Genomic DNA, 18,061 nt, shown 5'->3' with positions numbered 1-18,061 from the left:
ATCCATAGATTGAGCCGTTTGAGATTTATGATTGTCCTGAAAGTTTGATCGGGTTTTTTTTATCAGAAAAAGGGGTGAACAAAACCCCTTCCCTTCCTGTAGGTGTGGTACCTCGGAGAGTACCCGCTTGTCTATCAGGCTCAGGATCTCTGTTTCTAAGGCCACCTGCTCTTCGGTCACCTTCCTGATGGGTGTGATGACGACTACGGATTTTGGCTGATGGATGAAGGGAATTTTCAGGCCTTCTGTTAGGATGGTTAGTATCCAGGCGTTGGAGGAGATCTTCTCCCAGGTTTGGAAAAAGAGTGCCAATCTCCCCCCCACTGGAACACTGGCGTCACTGTGGCGACTTTTTTTGAGGTGGAGGTACCTCCACCAAACATAAATCCCGATTCTTTTTTTCTTTTATCCTCCCATCTTCTCCTGTCAGCGGGAGGGCGCCCCCTATTGAATCTTCCCCTCCGAAAGGGCTGTCTCCTCTGATCCATAGGAAATCTGGGGAAGCCTTTTTTCTTATCGCCTGCTTTCTCCAGTATATCGTCCAAGTTCTTGCCGAACAAGAATCGACCGTCGCAGGGGAGAGAACATAATTTGGCCTTGGACTGAAGGTCACCCGGACAGCCCTTAAGCCATAACGTGCGTCTAGCAGCATTTGATAGTGACGCTGCCCTGGCTTTCATCCGCAGAGTCCGCCGAGGTATCGGCCAAAAAAGCTGCTGCCCCGTGCAAGAGATACATCTCCGATAAGATTTTCTCTCTTGGGACCCTTGAAGCCAGCTTTTCTTCTAACTGCTGCAGCCAGATCATGAGGGAGCGTGCCGTACAAGTACCCGCTATTGCCGGCTTTAGTCCTCCTGCTGTCGCTTCCCATGCGTGCCTCATATATGAGTCCGCCTTTTTGTCTAGTGGGTCTCTAAGAACCCCTGCATCTTCCAGGGGCAGGGCCGACCTTTTGGAGGATCTGGACACCGCTGCATCTATTTTGGGGATTTTGTCCCATATCTCTGCATCCTTAAGCTCGAAGGGATATCGTCTCTTGGAAGTGGATGGAAGGGCCCCCGATTTTTCGGGCTTTTTCCACTCAATAAGTGCCTGGATCTTCTCGTTTCCTCTCCTGAAGCCCCCAAACATAACATCCTTTAGGGTTTTAGCCGCCTTTTCTTCCTGTAGGCCCATTATAGCTCTGATGGGCTTTAGGAGGGCGTCTGTCTTCTACAGGGAAACATGGTTTACCCCCCATGTCGCTGTCTGAGGAGTCTGAGGAGGATGATTTTTCCGCCTGAGATGACATTGACGCGGAATCCGAGGGGGAACTAGGGGGATCCTTTCTGGGTTTTTTTCCCTTTTTTCAATAGGGACTTAATTGAGCCTTCCATTTCTGATCTTAGGGCAGATATCAGATTGGCTGCGAAACTAGGCGCTTCCTCCGCCATAGTCCGCTGAATGAACGCAGCACAGAGATCTTTTTGCCAATCTCTTGCTAGGGGAGATTTACATATAGCACAATCCCTTTTGTTCTTATTGCTTCCCGCTTTCCTAGGCCTTTCCTACAGGGTGAAGCATATAACAGAAGCCCTATTAACATAAATGCTATCATTCACGAAGATTACTCACCACCCGAAATCAAGGGTACCGGACTCGGAGGCTGCGTCGGGGCACGTGACCTGCGTTCTTTGGATCTTGCTGAATCCCCCGACCTGCGGCTGGGGCGACTGCTGCTGGAATGGCTTCGATGCTTTCTGCCAGAGGGCTGAGAGGGAGGCAGGGACGCTGAACGTTCCTGCTCTGACTCCATGTTGCACCGCCGTCTGCTGCCGCCTTCCTTCTTTAAATACCGCGCCTCAGCTCAGGTGAGCGTCTCTCCCCTCCCCCTGCGACCACCGGCCGCCGCTTCAGAAAGCCGGCCGGCGTCATTAAACCGTCGCCCTTCTCTGACGTCAGCCGGCGCACCCAGCATGCAATGCGCCGCTGACGTCAGCGGCCGGAAGAAGCCAGCGTCTCTCCCCTGCTATGGGGATCAAGATGCGGCGTGCGCGAGGGGAGGGCGGCATGGTGGGGGCTTCCCGCAGACCCCGGGGATCCCACCGACGCCCGCACGAATCCGGAACCCCGGAGGGCCCGGGGACTGCGCATCCAGCACCCGACGGCCGGCGCTGCAGGTGAGACACCTGTTCTTCCTGCGCCGGGACGGGGCTGGGTCCATTTTCTTCGCCCATGACAGACACCGCTGACCGTGGGGTTCCTTCCAGGACAGGAACCCAACTGAAGCGGGGGAGAGGTGCCGCCCCTTATGTCTCAGTAGGTTCCTGTCCTGGCGGGGCGGATCCCTCTCTCAGGTGGTGCTGTCATGGGTGAAGGGAAAAATGTATATTTTTTCTTTCCGTATTGCATTAATCCCTGTGAAGCACCTGAAGGGTGGGTTAATAAACTTCTTGAATGTGGCTTTGAGGACTTAGAGGGGTACCGTTTTTAGAATGGTGTTACTTTTGGGTACTTTGTCATATACGGCTCTCAAAGTCACTTCAAATGTGATGTGGTCCCTTAAAAAAAAATGGCTTTGTAAATTTTGATGGAAAAAATGAGAAATCTCCTTTAGGCTATGGACCCACGTAGCGTTTTTAAAAATGCACAATGAAAACCGGACTCCTTCCCAGAAATCACGTGTTTTTACCGCAATTTTCTCAAGCACTTTCCAAGCGATTTGGAGCATCGCTTGGAAAGTGATTGTTTAACGAGTGTGACCAACCTGTCATAGTGTTTGACAAGTGTGACCGGGTTTTTACTATTGAGGCCGCCTATGCGACCTCAATAGTAAAAGATAAAATGTTAAAAATGATAAAAAAAAAAAAATTAAAAAAAAAAAAATCGGGGTTTATTTACCTTCCAACGTCCCGCGCTGCCATCCCGGGCCTCAGTGTTCCCAGTAATGCCTTGCGAGACCTGTGATGACGTTGGTCTCGCGTTACTATAGCGATCTCGTGAGACCGCTAGAGTCACGCGAGACTACGTCATCACAGGACCTTGCCGCAAGGCATTACTGGAAACGCTGAGGCCGGGAATGCAGCGCGTGACGCCGGAAGGTAAATATACCCCGATTTTTTATTTTTAATTCTTTTTTTTACAGGGGTATGGTACCCAGGGCCTGGAGGACAGTCTCCTCTCCTCCACACCGTGGGTACCAACCGCACATGAGACGCTTAACTTTGCGCATGGTGGGCATAGCCACATGCGGGAAGTAAGCGATTCTCATGCATTCCTATGGGTGCGGAATCGCGGCAGTTCTTTGCGATTCCGCACAAAAGAATGATCATGCTGCAATTTTTTCCGCGATGCTATTCCGCCGCGGAAAAAAGCGAAGCATTAGCACAGCATGTGCGGAATGCCATAGGAATGCATGGGGTGCGTCATGTACAAGATTTTTAAACGTTTTCGCGCCGAAAATCGCGGCAAAAACGCTTAAAAATCGCATCATGGCCACTCAGCCTTAACATTCTAAGGCTGTGTGCACACGTTGCGGATTTTGATGCATTTCAGCAACGTTTTTGGAGGCGTGGAACTGCATCAAATCCGCAGTGTAGTACAGTACCATTGATAGTCAATGGGAATTTGAGAATTGCTGTGCACATGCTGTGGAAAAATCCATGCCAATTCGCATTTTATTTTCCGCAGCATGTCAATTCTTTGTGCGGAAATGCAGCGTTTCTGCACCCATTGACTATACATTGAGTAAGTCAAATCCGAGCATCAATGAACGCATGACAATCCGCAACAAATCTGCAAAAAATCTGCATCAATACCGCATGAAATCCACAAGCATTTTGGCCTGCGTTTTCTGCCAAGAGGTGCAGATTCTGTGCAGAAAATTCTGCAGACCAATCCGCAACATGTGCACATAGCCTAACTAAAAAAAAATGATTAAAAAAATTGCGCTGATGTAAAGTAGACATGTGGAAAATGTTATTTATTACCTATTTTGTGTGATATACCTCTTGGTTTAAAGGCATAAAAATGAAAAGTTTGAAAAACGCAAAAATTTTTGCCAAATTTCTGATATTTTCACAAACAATTTTTACCACTATCATGAAGTACAATATGTCACGGGAAAACAATTTCAGAAATACTGGGATCCGTTAAAGCGGTCTAGAGTTATTACCTCATAAGGTGACACTGATCAGAATTGAAAAAATTGGCCCTGTTAGGAAGGTGAAAACAGGCTTCAGGGAGAAGGGGTTAACACAAAGTTACAAAAAAAAATGATTATGAACCCAACAAGGAATACACGTTTGATAAACTTGCATAGTTATTTTTCTTATTTTTTCCATGGTGCTGAGGTCACAGGATCATGCGGTCAGCGAGCACAGACTCAGTGACATCATCGCTAGTCACAGAGCCTGTGTGCACTGCTTCCCATTCATTCCACAGTAGTTTACAGCCCGAGCGGTCGCATTAGCACCGCTCCGGCTGTAAACTGATTAACCCCCAGATATGGATTTACGCCGTGGGACTTGACTGAGCGCTGGACAGGTGTGGTATATTGTTTTTTTTTTTTTGCAGGAGATCGAGGGATTCAAGATGGGATTAGGCTAGTTTCACACTTGCTTTTTTTTGCAGCGCGTTTTTCCCGCAAAAAAACGCATTGAAAAAACGCATACAAAAGCATACAACTGCTGCGTTTTTTTCAAGCATTTTTATGAGCATGCATGAAAAAAAACGCAGCGTTTTTATGCGTTTGTATGCGTTTTTACCGCGTTTGCGTTTTTTTCCAACATTAGTTGGCCCCTCACACTAACCCAAACCATGACTTTACTAACCCTAACCCTGACCCTAACCCTTAACCAAACCATACTTAACCCTAACCCAAACCCTAAACCCTAACTAACCCTAACCCTAACCCTTAACCAAACCATACTTAACCCTAACCCAAACCCTAACTAACCCTAACCCTGACCCTAACCCTGACCCTAACCCTGACCCTAACCAAACCATACTTAACCCTAACCCTGACCCTAACCCTAACCCTTAACCAAACCATACTTAACCCTAACCCTGACCCTAACCCAAACCCTAACCCTGACCCTGACCCTTAACCAAACCATACTTAACCCTAACCCTGACCCTAACCCCAACCCTAACCCTGACCCTGACCCTAACCCTAACCCTAAACCCCTAAATTCCATGGTTAAAAAAAAAAAACGCATGTGCAAAAAAACGCATACATGAGCATGCCAGTGCGCATGTATGCGCATCCATAGGCTATAATGGCCATTTTTAGCGCAAAACGTGCGCATATGTGCGCATGCGGTTTTTTGCAGGGTCAAAAAATGCAACATGCTGCGTCTGGAAAATCCAAACGCACACCCCAAAAAAACGCAGCGCATGAAAATCGCATACATGCGCTTACCAGCGCGCAGGTATGCGCACCCATGTTAAATATAGGGGAAAAACCGCATGCGCAGGTATGCGTTTTTTTCCAGCGCTAAAAAACGCAAATGTGAAACCAGCCTTAGCAGTGTAATAAAGATGGAAAAAATGTGTGGTGTATTATTTCATTAAAAGACTTTATTCTTAATGTGTGTGTGTTTATTTAACCCTTTTCTTAATATAGGATTAGTAATGGATAGGTGTCTTATTGACTCCTTTCATTACTAAGCCGGGCTTAATGTCACCTTACAATAGAAAGGTGACATTAACCTCTTATTACCCCACTTGCCACCGATACAGGGCAAGTGGGAAGAACCCGACAAAGCTCCAGAATAGGCGCATCTAATAGTTGCACCTTTACTGGGCAGCTGCGGGCTGCTGTTTCTATGCTGGGGGAGGCATATTCATGGCCCCTTACCAGCCTGAGAATAGCAGCCCGCATCTGTTAGTTTTGCCGGGTTGGTTCAAAATGTAAGGAGGACCCCACGTCGTTTTTTTTTCATTCATTCTTCCCTGCTCACGCTGTTGCCGGCAGAGCAGGAGAGAATGACAGCCGCGATCTGCACCACATGCAGGGGAACAGCGCTTACAGTAGCCACTTCTCCCCCAGCGGCTGTCTGTGCTCAAAGAGGACAGTGTACACTGTTCTGTGCGCATGTGTTGCGGCCCGTGTGTCCGGATCAAAACGGACTGTGAATACACACTGACATCTGCCTAGACCCATTCATTTGAATGGGTCAACGTGTGTCAGTGTCTCCGGTATGTGTGAAAGTTGTCACTGCACGTATCGGAGCCACTGACGTATGAAGCAGGCCTAACAGAAATCATTGCAGTCGCCGTGTACGTCCTGACCTGAGACTAGGTTTGCACATTTGCAAATCAACATTATGTTCTAATTTTTTTCAATCCCATTCAGTGCATAAATATTTGTGATCTTCTTACTTCATTTTATTGCTTCTTAAAATACAGAGCATGCCAGACACAGACAGATCTCGTCTGATACGACAGTTACCGTATTTTTCGGACTATAAGACCCAAGGGACCATAAGGTGGAAATTAGTGAAAAAAAATTGAGCAAAAAAATTTCAATTCTGTACTTAATATCCCCTATCCTGGTATATATGGTCCCCTAATCCCCATCCTGATACACATGGCCCCCTCATCCCTACCCTGGTAAGCATGCCCCCTCATCCATATCCTGATGTGCATGGCCCCTCATCCCTATCCTGGTAGGAATGGTCCGCCTCATTTTAATCCTGGCAGGAATGATCGCCCTCATCCCTATCCTAGTACGCATGACTCCATCCCTATCCTGGTATGCATGGCCCCCATCTCGTTCTAGTATGCATGGCCCCCATCTCGTCCTAGTATGCATGGCCCCATCCCTATTCCGGTATATATGGCCCCGTCCTTATAATTGGCCCTCACACCCATCCTGGTATGCATGGCCCCATCAGAAAACATTGAAAAAAAAAACAAAAACCATTACACTTACCTTTCTGGCACTCTCTCGCACCATCTTGCGCCTATGCCAGAAGCTGCTTTATGCTTGTAAGCACCGCACGGCAGGGATGTCGTGTGCTGCTCACAAGCAGAGCACAGCTGCCAGAATACTCACTGCTCTGCAAGACGAGACTGTGAGCGAAGAGAGCAGTGAGTATTCATTGCTCTTCAATAGCGCGCACAGTGTCAGCCGCCGGCTTCCTGCTGCTGCCAGCGGTCACTTGTGTCCGCTATTTGAGAGAAGTGAATATTCATTTCTTTTAAGTAGCGGCACACATGACCACTGGCAGCTGCAGGAAGGTTCCGGTTGGCACTGTTCACGCTACTGAAGAGCAATGAATACTCACTGCTCTCTGCGCGCACAGTCCCAGCGTGCAGAGCAGTGAGTATTCTGGCAGCTGTGCTCTGCTTGTGAGCAGCGCATGACATCCCTGCCGTGTGCAGCTTACAAGCATAAAACAGCTGCTGGTATCGGAGCAAGATGCTGCGAGGGAGCACCGGGAAGGCAAGTATAATGGTTTGTTTTTTTAATGCTTTTTGATGGTGCATACCAAGATGGGGGTGGGTGGGGGCCAAACATAAGGTTGGGGCCATGAATACCAGGACCGGGGTTGAGGGCCAATCATACCAAGATGCTATTAAAGAGAAATTAATATTCATTGTCCTCCACACCCATGTGTGTGGAATGCAGGGAATATTCATTTCTCTTTATTAGCGGGCACAGGATTTAGCCGCAGCCGCCGGCTCCAGCCTCCTGTGTCCCACTGCTCCACCGATGCCGCACCCCCACCATAGTCAGAGACAGTACATCCGGACTATAAGACGCATTTATGTCAAAGGTCATGCCCCTGCTATCTTTACCTGCACATGTTGAATGATTTGACTGGTCGATCATAGCTTAAAAGTCTCCTAAGGGGCCTATTGATGTCACTAAAGAGTGATTATACAAGAATGTTTAAAATAAATAAATAAAAATCGCTTCATTAAAAAAAACAAAAAAAAAAAATTTGGTATTGCTGCGTTCAGTAATATCCCATCTATCAAAATATAAAGTAGATTAATCATATCAGTACATGGCATAAGGAGAAAAAACAAAACAAAACGCCGGAATTACTTTTTTTGGCCGCCGCAACCTTGCAGTAAAATGCAATAACAGGAAATGAAAACATTGTATCGACCCCAAAATGGTATCAATAAAAATGTCAGCTCAATACAAGCAAAAAATAAGCCCTCACAACAGCCTCATGACCTGAAAAATGAAAAGTCTCAGAAAACAGCGACACAAGTTAAATTTCTCTTTGAAATTCAGATTTTTTTTTTCACAACTTAAATTAAAAAAAACAAAAAAAAAAAAAACAAAAAAACTGTAAATGTTTGTTAGCTGCGTACTCATACTTCCCTAGAGAGTCATCTTGCCAGTTTTAAACCCCACAAAAATAATCGTGGAATTTTACTTTCAATTGAAAATGGAATTGCACTCAATCAAAAGTACAATAATGCTGTCTATCCAATGTTTCATTGTGGGTATGGCTATGGCGTTCTTTTGTGGATGTGCAATGTTGGCTTTGCACCAAACATACGTTTTGGAAATATGGCCAAAAAGATCAACCTTAATTCAAGTTTAAGTATTTTTTGTTTCTGTATTTTTTAATCCCAATAGGATTAAAAATTGAACCTGCGATCGTCTGATCACTTTTATTATATACTTCAAGAGCACAAAATTGCAGCATATACTAAAAATTACGGTCTCCTATGAAAGCGAGTCACAGACTGGTATTCACAGGATCTCTATCATGACTACGATGGCAACCCAGCACTTTAAGGCTATGTGCACACATTGCGGATCCGAGTTTTTTCTGCGCGGAATTGTATCAAATCCGAAAATGATTGCTCAAGCAATGTTAATCAATGGGAATGCAGAATTGGTGTGCACATGTTGCGGAAAATTCCGTTCGGATTCGCAGCGGTTTATTTTCCGCAGCATGTTGATTCTTTTTGCGGATCTGCAGCGTTTTTCCCCCCATTGACTTCCATTGGGGCAATCAAATCTGCAGGTGTAAAAACGTTTGCGGATTTGGTGGAAAAAACGCAGCGGATTTACAAAATGCAAATATATCAGAAGAAGGAAGAGTGTGTGGGCTGAGAATCAAAAATAGAGCCAATCTTGATTGAAACACATCAACAATGGAGGTAGGACTTTGAAAAGGCAATTGTTTTTTTAATAGTAGTACATCGTTATTGATCTAATAAATCCACAGACAAAACCACATCCAAATCCGCATTTCAATCTGCATAAAAACCGCATGAAATCCGCACAAAAAAAAAAACAAAACAAATGGAGGCCAGTTGCCTCATTCAGTGTCTGTGGATGGAGGACTGAAGACCTCCCATATGTGTGTGCTGAAGACACTGACCAGAGAGGGTGGATCCGCATTATTATATGGACTGTTTGCTTTTCACCTCGTGGCGGGAAAGGCTATTCATTTGTTTTTGAGTCCAGAGCGGTTTATGCAATTTTAATACACTTTCTTGGACATTTCCACAATACCGCTTGCTACGCCTACCTCAACCACCGCCGAGTGAGCACAGAGTCCTATAACACAGTAGGTGTAATGTTTGTACAGAACATTTATCAGAGCTCTATCATGCAACAAGAAACCGTTGTGATCATCATGTGACCAAAGCCCATTTTTATCTCCAGAAGTAAATCATCCTGCTTATTAGAGCTTGGCCACAAGCATCTTGAAAATTATGAAACATGACGAAGAAAGCACAATCGAAAAAAATATTTATTTGCCGAAACTGGAATAGTTTCCTAGGAAGTGGTGCCTTAAGAGTGACTAAAAAAAAAAAAATGCAGAAGTGGTGACGCGTTTTGATTTGACTTTTCCTCTGATTGTTCTTCTTCTGGTTTTGGATTACAGTTATTGATGGAAAAAACTCACCAAATCTTCAACGTGTGCATATGGCTTTAAGGTAAAAAAAAAATCTTCTGTGATGCATAGTATTACTGACTGCTTCTGTGCCATTTACTTCAATCTTGCCCGATTTATTATTCATTCGTGCAATTAATAGCAAGTTCACAAAGATATTCAAAACTGCGCAAAGCTACCAGCCTGTGCGTTATCCAAGCCGTCTTTAAGATTGCAGTCACACATGCAGTTTTTAATGAAGCTACCAAACATCAAGTGGACGCAAACACCAGAGGAGATGTATCGGCCTCGCTTTTCTATTTTTTCTCCACTTAGTACTCAATAGTTTTGGCTTAAAAACTTTAAGTAAATCTAGCCTCCAACTATTTTTCACAATTACAGAAGGTACCTGACTATCATAGGCTCATATTATACTTTCATCTACCTACAACGAAAAGATGGCCCGTTGGCTCTCCTGACATGTCCGTTTTGGAAAATAATTGTATTCTTCATAATCTACTGGTAACCCCAGTTTTCCGTATAGAATATCATGAGAAGAGATGTTCTAAATGTTTAATTTATGGGTAATGCAAATGCTTTTTAAAAATAGACAAGTCATAAGGTCCTCATTAACCCCTTAAGTTTTCTCAAGATGAAATTAGTATAGTTGTACAGCATGAAAATAAGCACGTTTGCAGTTGACTTGCTTTTTCTATTTGCTGTCATTATCCTACTGCGAGTTTGCTGCTCCCGTTCTAGTCAGCTCCTGACCTTTTATCAGTTCTGCAAAAACATAAGCTTGACCCCCCAAACGCTTGCTGCATCTGGATCAGCTCTCCCAATCACTGTGCTCACATTTCTGGGGCATGTGCTTGACTAAAGACACTTATCTCTCTATTCAAATTTAAAAGGGTATTCCCATCTCCAAGATCCTATCCCAATAAGTAGTATATGTAGTAGTAATAATAATAATAATAATAATAATAATAATAATAATAATAATAATAATAATAATAAATAACATTGGAAATGTAGAATAGTGTTTCTGATATGTTATGTCTCTTTCCTCATGTGCAGGCATTGCAGGACCTTAGGTATCCATGGTTACAACCACTAGCAACTAGCTGTCACTATATCAGTGATCATAACCACAAACACCTAAGGTCCTGCAATCCCTGCGCATGAGAAAAGAGACATAGCGAATAAGAAAAAACTATACATTTCTAGTTGGTGGTATGATTACTACACATACTACATATTGGGATAGGATCTTGGAGACTAAATTATCACTTTAATGATAACAGTGTAAACCTAAGAACAAAGGACTATGACCATAAATGTGTTACAATAGCAAGCACAATAGGAGTGGAATAAAGCTACTGAATAACAATCTGCACTGAAGGAGGAGTGCCTGTGTGGCTATAAGATTAATGAAAATAGGGTCTTTTAGATTTGTTTTTTTGGTTGTTGTTGAAAATTTGTATAATACCTCCAATCGCTGGTCTAATGTTGCATGAAATAGAGCGGCCATGGACAAAGTCCATCTGGGAAGATGTTATAATGTTGGAAAAAATTAAGTGAATAAACTTTATATTTTGAAAGGGAACCGGTCACCCTGGAAATGCCATTCAATCTGCTGACATCATGTAATGGAGCAGGGGGAGCGGAGAAGATTGACATATATTATATTATTGAGAGAAACTATTTAATGTAGCTCATCATTTAAACCTCTGCTCTTTCTGGGATTTTCCGTCCAGTAATGACAGCTTCTCTTGTATAAGTATAAATACGGACAGTGTTGGACTGTGGTGCCAAGGGCCCACCAGTAACCAACTCCAGGGCCCCACTTTTCAACTACATGCAAATGTGACATTAACCTCAATCACAAATTTATATAACAATGAACTGGGTTGATTGTTAAATTAATAAGATGTTGCCTTTGTCTGTACATAGTGACTCAAGTACAGTGCCAAGAACTGCTTATAGAATGGTGGCCAACTCTTCCACAGGGCCCACCGGCGGATTCTCCTGTTCTTCTATGGGCCAGTGCATGCCTGCATACAGAGATAGCTGTCAGTCACTGATGGGACCCAAAATCCCAGAAACAGCAGAAGATTAAATGAAGAAAATACATGTTAGGCCACATTGACATGTTCAGTATTTGGTCAGTATTTTAGATTAGTATCTGTAAGCCAAAACCAGGAATGTGGGAAAAATACACAAGTGGTGACGTGTTTCTATTATACTTTTCCTCTGATTGTTCCACTCCTGGTTTTAGCTTACACATACTGACGTAAAGTACCGACAAAATAGTCAGGCTAGCTATTTTGTAAAGACATAAAATTCAGGACAGCTGCAGTGTAGGATACTGAAAGAAAATCATAGTCACATAAAACAATGTATACAACTTATGAATTTTTAATGAATGTCCACAGTTCCATCATCTTTTTTGTTCCAAGCTAATGTTTTCAATGTAAAGTGAATTAATGTATCTGTATGAAATGTTTACTGCTCTCCTGTGAATAACACTGTAAAAAACAGTAATAGTGTTGCACTATAATAGATGTATATGCCGAATCATGGGATGTGAGGCTATTGCAGTCACAGTAGCTTACACTTTTCGTTATATGGAGATTATCCGGGGTATAAAGCATTGTCAGGAGGTTTTTTCTGCAGACCATCTGCTGTGACTCAAGATGTGACATAAATGACCCATGTCACTACTTTAAGAATTGGGCCACCGGGGTCCTAAGTCATGTTATCAGCTGTCCTGCAATATCTAACTTGCCTGAAACAAGAAACCACTGTAGATTGCCATTTCTGCATACAACAGATCAATTTACACAGAAGTATTTGGTGTGATGACAAGACACTGTCTCGTGCTGTCTAAAGGGGGTGAACCTATAAGTTGGAGGTAAAAGCACCATATTCACAGTCAAGGGGTGTACTTTTCAGTTATAGAGCTATTCCCTATCTCATAAATGTCATCATATACAGTTGTGGCCAAAAGTATTAACACCCCTGCAATTCTGTCAGATAATACTCAGTTTCTTCCTGAAAATGATTGCAAACACAAATTCTTTGGTATTATCTTCATTTAATTTGTCTTAAATGAAAAAACACGAAAGAGAATGAAGCAAAAAGCAAAACATTGATCATTTCACACAAAACTCCAAAAATGGGCCAGACAAAAGTATTGGCATAGAAGGAAAGTTCTGCTCCAGCTGCTATTAAAATCTTCTTTAATGAAAAACCATTAAAACATACAATGGTGAAGACTCTCCATATAACCACACCACAACAGAGATGACAGGCTACGCGTTTCGACCAGACGGTCTTTGACGTTGGTCCGCACGGAGCTCCGAGTTTCTGCGCTTGATCTCTGGTGAGCTGGCTATTTCTTTCTATTTGAAAAGTATTGGCACCCTCAGCCTAATACTTGGTTGCACAAGCTTTAGCCAAAATAACTGCGACCAACCGCTTTCGGTAACCATTAATGAATTTCTTACAATGCTCTGCTGGAATTTTAGACCATTCTTCTTTGACAAATTGCTCCAGGGCCCTGATATTAAGGGTGCCTTCTCCAAACTGCCATTTTTAGATCTCTCCACAGGTGTTCTATGGGATTCAGGTCTGGACTCATTGCTGGCCACCTTAGAAGTCTCCAGTGCTTTCTCTCAAACCATTTTCTAGTGCTTTTTGAAGTGTGTTTTGGGTCATTGTCCTGCTGGAAGACCCATGACCTTTGAGGGAGACCCAGCTTTCTCACACTGGGCCCTACATTATGCTGCAAAATTTGTTGGTAGTCTTTAGACTTCATAATGCCATGCACACGGTCAAGCAGTCCAGTGCCCGAGGCAGCAAAGCAACCCCAAAACATCAGGGAACCTCCGCCATGTTTGACTGTAGGGACCGTGTTTTTTTCTTTAAATGCCTCTTTTTTTCTCCTGTAAACTCTATGTTGATGCCTTTGCCCATAAAGCTCTACTTTTGTCTCATCTGACCAGAGAACATTCTTCCAAAACGTTTTAGGCTTTTTCAGGTAAGTTTTGGCAAACTCCAGCCTGGCTTTTTTATGTCTCGGGGTAAGAAGTGGGGTCTTCCTGGGTCTCCTGCCATACAGTCCCTTTTCATTCAGACGCCGACGGATAGTACTGGTTGACACTGTTGTACCCTTGGACTGCAGGGCAGCTTGAACTTGTTTGGATGTTAGTTGAGGTTCTTTATCCAACATCCGCACAATCTTGCGTTGAAATCTCTTGTCAATTTTTCTTTTCCGTCCACATCTAGGGATGTTAGCCACAGTGCCATGGGCTTTAAACTTCTTGATGACACTGCGCACAGTAGACACAGGAACATTCAGGTCTTTGGAGATGGACTTGTAGCCTTGAGATTGCTCATGCTCCCTCACAATTTGGTTTCTCAAGTCCTCAGACAGTTCTTTGGTCTTCTTTCTTTTCTCCATGCTCAATGTGGTACACACAAGGACACAGGACAGAGGTTGAGTCAACTTTAATCCACGTCAACTGGCTGCAAATGTGATTTAGTTATTGCCAACACCTGTTAGGTGCCACAGGTAAGTTACAGGTGCTGTTAATTACACAAATTAAAGAAGCATCACATGATTTTTCGAACAGTGCCAATACTTTTGTCCACCCTCTTTTTTTATGTTTGGTGTGGAGTTATATCCAATTTGGCTTTAGGACAATTCTTTTTGTGTTTTTTCATTTAAGACAAATTAAAGATAATAATAAAGAATTTGTGTTTGCAATCATTTTCAGGAAGAAACTGAGTATTATCTGACAAAATTGCAGGGGTCTCAATACTTTTGGCCACGACTGTAGCTGTAATGTGCCATTGTGGGGGTCTAACTTTTGTGAATGAACAGGCCCCACTAATTTGTTTAAAGCAGTGCTGCAGAAGAAGCGGCCAGGCAACGTAAAGAAGTTGCAGCACTAAAACAACATTGTGACCCTTTTCAGTGTAGTCCCAATAGGCCAGACCACCCTGACCATCGGAATCAGAAGTAATTTGGAGTATTACACTGAATGGCATATACTGTTTCACACTATAGGAACGGAATAAAGCGCAAATAGGGTCTTATCCGATAAACAGGGTAAGAAACGTATTGAAATTCTACTCACCTGATAAAAGAGAGGTATAGTGCACGAAATTACCAGTTAGCTGCCGCACATCCACAGGTCAAACCAGTGACCGCCGAAACATATAGTTAAATGCAACTTTTTAATGGATTTAGTGCGCTGCTTAACATGACACACAATTACCTAATTTTATATATATATATATATATATATATATATATATATATATATATATATCATCCCCTGAGGAAGAAGTGATTTGTACTTCGAAACGCATTGGGAAAATGAATAAAACATCGATCTGTTAATGCACGAGTAATAGTGTGTCATGTTAAGCAGCGCACTAAATCCATAAAAAAGTTCCATTTAACTATACTGAATGGCATATTGCACACATTTTAACCAGAAATTGTTTTAGTTTAGCAGTGCATTTTACATGTAAAACATTGGTTATTCATTATGCTTGCTTGTGCATAACCTTTATCCAATAAAAAAGGGGGGAAGCCAGTGCTGTCTATGGTCAGAACGCAATACATAAAGTGCATGTGCACATATTGATTTCTAACTGTACTTTAAAATAAGACATTTAGCAAACAATTGATCAATTCTTTGAGCCACCCCACCACGTCACGGCATTCTCATATGGGGCAGGGTGGCTCAAAGAATTGATCAATTGTTTTCTAAATGTCTTATTTTAAAGTACAGTTAGAAATCAATATGTGCACATGCACTTTATGCATTGCGTTATGACCGTAGGCAGCACTGGCTTCCCCCCTTTTTTATATAACCTTTATCCACCTCTGAAAACCATGAGGTCAATAAGTATATTGTAAAACTAGGGAAATTCATTTTTTTCCCCCGCAGTAATTGGTTGTGTGGTACACTACCACCAAAGTGATGACATAGCTTATGCCATATTGAGAAGTTGGGTATAAGTATGCATCTATAAAACCCAATGCATTACTCTAATAAAATATCCAAAACAAAGTTCATTGTAGTCCATATGCCAGAAACCTTACCATATGTCTCACATCCAGAAAATCTCAACTGCAGCAGTTGCAGGCGTACTGGGGCCATGTACTTTATACACAATGCCTCTTTCTTTCATTCAGTAAACCACACAGTGTCCTTGAGGACAGCTGCCATATGTCACGCATTGCTCTCTGCCACCACCCTAAGGCATGATCAAGTCTAACCACAAGGGTACAAGACCATGTCTGATGTAGAGGAGAAGTAATAATCCTATTATATGCATATAAAATATGTAAAAAGTATGAGGATGATCATAGCTCAGTAGAGGGTCATAAAGACTAGTTCAAGGGTGCAGATACCGATTGCTGATCAGATATGCTGCAGGTTGAGAAAAAAAAAAACGTAGCGTATTACAATAGCAGCAATGTGGTAGAGATTTTATCAAAGGGCACAGTGTGCTGCGGAATTTGGATGGAAAGTGACCTATTGAATATTTCCAAAAAGTTAAAATAAAAATATAAAAAAATAATACTATACTCCCATCCAAGCCTGGTCCTTTGCCATTCTCTGTATCACCTGCCATCTGTGAGGGTGTCTCATTCGTTGTGACCCCTGTAGCCAATAACAGGCTACATGTCCACATGGGACAAGACAAGTCATCAGCACAGGAGGCTGGTTTTCACAAGAACAGCAATGGATGACAATTTGTCAGCAGTTTGTTCACATCTCCATTGGGCCAAGTTCACACAACTGTATTACAAAATCATCAGATTTTTATCCGGAAACAGAGTTTTTCATCTGTATGCCATATGTTTTTTTTTTTGTTTTTTTTTCCACAACAGCAGTGAATAAAATTTATAAAACCATAATCAGTTTCAGATGTTCATTATTTACTATGCATCTGTATGGATGATCCATTCACAATGATCCAGGGCATCAGCCATCACCATAATAAAGTGGACATACATCGAATCGGTATGTAGAAACTCTTTATGTCCTCTTGATCATTGTGCTGGCTTCCCTTTAGATTTCATATTGATGCCCTGAATCATTGCGTATGTTCGTTATTTCAATTGTTACCTCTCGTTTCATTTAAACAATTTTCGTATATATATTGGTTAGGATTTAATAACACTTTGGATCCACATTCTTTGCAGCCAAAAACAAACAATCAGCATAAAGATATTCTACATTGAGATATGTGCAATATATTTACTTTACCCATTGGTATGATACTATATATATTAGTTGCACTGATCCACTTTATAAGGGCTTTGTTGCAATGATCCTGTTTTCTATGTGATACCATATGCTGCTATATTATGATCATTGATATGCGACTTATCTATATATTTTATGCCACTTTTTGCGTGAGCGTCTTCTGTGCCACCACACACCCAATTCACCTAAATAAAGGCATTTTCAATTGTACTTGCCTGTTTTTTGTGATTTTTTTTGACTGCACCTCGGTTTTTCTTTCTTTCTTTGGGTCTGTGTATTGTCGAGTGGCCTCCACTCCAGTCTGCTGGAGTATAGAGTAACAATATGAGTGAATTTATACATATAAAACCTATACTCCATATGCACGTGTTCTTGCATAAATGGTTAACAAAGACAACATCTACAAGGAGTTTGTATGTTCTCCACGTGTTTGCGTGGGTTTCCTCCAGGTTCTCCAGTATCCTCCCACACTCCAAAGACATACTGATAGGGAATTTAGATTGTGAGCCCCAATGGGGACAGTGATGATAATGTCTGTAAAGTGCTGTGGAATATGATGGTGCTATATAAGCAAAGCATAATAAATAACAATAGACTGAGATTTTTTTCACATGGACATTCGGTCGAAGTGAAAAGATTTTTCAACTGAACAGCCCAACTGTATAACATTGGTCAGAGGGCTAGCCGTGTGAGGTCAGTTTTTCCTCACAGACAGGAATCAGAGTTAAAATATACTAGTGGGAACGTAGCATTAAGATGGGGCGGCACGGTGGCTCAGTGGTTAGCGCTTCAGCCTTGCAGCGCTGGGGTCCTGGGTTCGAATCCCACCAAGGACAACATCTGCAAGGAGTTTGTATGTTCTCCCCGTGTTTGCGTGGGTTTCCTCCGGGCACTCCGGTTTCCTCCCACATTCTAAAGACATACTGATAG

The sequence above is a fragment of the Dendrobates tinctorius genome, unplaced genomic scaffold (genome assembly GCF_039654945.1).
Source record: "Dendrobates tinctorius isolate UK_male_01 unplaced genomic scaffold, ASM3965494v1 ptg000046l, whole genome shotgun sequence".
Lineage (NCBI taxonomy): Eukaryota > Metazoa > Chordata > Amphibia > Anura > Dendrobatidae > Dendrobates > Dendrobates tinctorius.
The sequence above is the reverse complement of the archived record's forward strand: the minus strand, read 5'-3'. Positions refer to the sequence as shown.